The sequence below is a fragment of the Oratosquilla oratoria genome, unplaced genomic scaffold, assembly GCF_046742065.1.
Source record: "Oratosquilla oratoria isolate Oo_2021 unplaced genomic scaffold, ASM4674206v1 SCAFFOLD71, whole genome shotgun sequence".
Classification (NCBI taxonomy): Eukaryota; Metazoa; Arthropoda; class Malacostraca; order Stomatopoda; family Squillidae; genus Oratosquilla; species Oratosquilla oratoria.
This window is the reverse complement of record NW_027467735.1, coordinates 637043-640239: the sequence shown is the minus strand read 5'-3', so window position 1 is coordinate 640239 and position 3197 is coordinate 637043.

Here is a 3197-nt window from a genome sequence, read left to right as displayed (position 1 = left end):
AGATGTTGAGGATTGACAGTAATTCTTGGGAACGCATTGACAAGATCTCGTAGTGTTGGCATAGAAATTCGAGAGCGTTCATCCAAAAAAATTTTTGGTACAAAAATTCTCAACATTTCAAATTCATTATTTCCTAGAGGAAATCTTTTCTTGATTTCTTTGCACGCTATGATAATGAATTGCCTGCAGCGTCTAAATACATCGCCCGTTAATTCCTTCCTGTGTCTATATTCCTCTGATTGCAAAAGTGAGTGCATGTCCGATCCCAAATACATTTGGTTTACAGGAAGATAGAGTGCCTCATTATCCAAATCAAGAGATGCTATATCATTTGCCATATTTATTTCATCTCTCTTAAATAAGCATCTCAGCAAATCGGTATATAGATCATGGCATTTCTTGTGAAGGACCTGAATTGTTGGTTCTTGCTGTTGAAAGAGGAGGTTAAGATGATTGAATTTAGGCAATATGAAGTTCAGGAATGTGTAATATAGTTTCATAGATGGATCGTTCATAGTGTCCAAGATAGATATTGTAGAATGTAGGCGGTCTTCTGCACTACAATTTATAAAATATAGCTTGAGAGGCTCCCACTGTTCAAGCAATCTTTCTACCGCTGCGTGATATGACAACCACCTTGTTTGACAGACATGCAACATTTTGTGCGGTTTTACGTCGCAAAATTCTTGAAATTCTTTAAATAAGTGCATTCTCTTTGCACTATGCGAAAAATGGCTGTAGATGTTTCTAATGAGATCTTCACATCTACGTGGAAGAAATTTGGAAGCCTGAGATGAACACAAATGCACCGAGTGGCAAACGCATTTCAAGATGGTAATCCCAGGCATTTCATTATTGAGGCGACTTGTGAGTGAATTATATTTTCCTGTAATGTTGCTCGCCCCATCGGAAGCAAATCCTATAACATTTTCTTTTGGAATATTATGAGTTTCAAGGCATTGAGTTATAATTTTATGGAGTCTTTCACCAGTGCCACCTGTTGTGCTTTTGTCTGCAAATATGTTAGCTAATTGTAAGAGCCTGCTTTGTATTTGCTTTGTCTCTGGATCGTAAAACCGTACTACAATTCCACAACTTTTTGTAGTGTCAATATCTGTGGTTTCATCGACTATGATGGAAAATTTATTTTCTCTCAATTTCTGGTGCAGTTTGTTACTTTCATAGTTTGCCATTTTCTCAACAACAGTTTTCACCTTTGTTATTTTTAAGTAACATTTCTGTAGGGTAGAACACTCAGGAAAAATATTCTTTAATAAGTCAATAAGATGGTCAGAAGTATTAAAGGCAATATTATGTTCTACAAAAAAAAAGATGTCAATTTGATCTCTGCAGCAGTCACAGCATCCTCTTCATTCAGATCCTCTTCTGATGGTGTTGATCTTTGCAGAACCTCAACTTGAAGGGTGTGGTGTCTTGAGGAAGAGTGTCTTTTCAGGCAGTTGGTATTTGCAGCAACAGAAGTCTTGCAAATTTTGCAGCGAGCCTTGTAAGGGTCGTCCTCTACACGCTCGATCCAATCCTTGTAAGCCTCCTGCTCCAACCAGGAATCAACGAATTTTCGCTTCGAGGCCATGTCAAGAGAGTGATCTGTGAAGAAATTTGAGAAATGGTTCAGCAACATTTAAATTCAGACGAACTAATGTTAATGCAGCTATTTTCACTTTATAATTGTATACTAATCTAATTCATACTTACTTGCATTACATCTTTGAAGGAATTAACGGGTAAAATGTCGGGATTGCCAACACTGCATAGTTATGGAAAAATGTACATTTTACAGATAATTATGCTATTATTTTACATTTATTTACGGACAGAATAAGTGTTTTATGTCAAACGATTATTTTTTTCTTTTACAATCATCAGTAAAAAACTTTAATAGGAAAATAAAGCATATCACATTTGTGAAAACATTTTGTTCTCAAGTGTGAGAGTTGCGGCTAACAGGGTAACAGGTATTGTTATTATTTTTCAATTGTTTACTGATAGAATAAGTGTTTACATTCAATTGAATGCTCTTTATATCGTACAATAATCAGTTAAATTATTTATAAGGAAAAAAACACATTTTACAATGTATGTCAAGTGTGAGAACATTTTGTTCTCATGTGTGAGAGCTGTGGCTCGCAGGTTTGCAGGTACCGTTTCCCGCGCTTGAAAAGTTCTCATAGCAGACGAAAAGTGTACACATCGAGAACCTTGATGAACACTGCCCCGGCAGCTTGGGACTCTCGACGATTTGGCGGGTGAACCGGACTGGTGGTTCCAAATTAGTTTATACATAATTTATATTGGACAAGAGTCCTTGGAACACGTATATATAATTACAATTAATTTTGTTATATTTACACATATATAATACTGGATGTTTACATAAGTAATAAAGATATATACATAATTATGTGTACATATACGTATGTGTACATGCGATTGCATATCTACACACGCCCACGAGCCGTCGACCAATATATCGCTCGGCCACACCTCGAAATGTCCTCATTGAGGAACAAGAATACAATACAATTTTGGGCATGGCCAGAGAAACACATACTTAAACACATTACATATGAAAATTATTTAACTCGGAAATACAAAACTGTACATAAAATTTAAACAAGTAAATTAATAGAACAAAACAAAACATACTATACAAAATAGAGTAACTGTACATAGGATATCACACAGGGAAAATAACACAAACACAATACACAAAATAAGAAATGAATTAACTGGTGCCAGTAAAAATTAATGCAATTGCCGGACGTCCGGGACATACACAATACAAAGATACATAAGTCTACAAAAATACAAAAATAGAGATACAAAGACACATAAGAATTGGATACAAGAAATGGTAAACAATACAAACAATGCTTAAAGCATCTTGATTTACATTGTTTTCATATAGCTAAGGCACAGGGCCTCTGGATCTTAAATTGTAAGTATGGGCAGGTTGTACAGAATTGGGCCCAGGAGGTGGTACAGCAAATGTAGGTATGGCCACCTTGGTTTTCTTTAAGTTGTCAGGATGTACCGTTTCCGACAAGTTACGTGAAGGGTAAAAAATTATGTATTTGTTCTGGTGCAACTTCTGAATTACAAGAAAAGGGCCTGAAAATTTATGTGCGAGCTTGCTTTTTCGCTCAGGTTGTAATTTAAACACTGTATCGCCTACT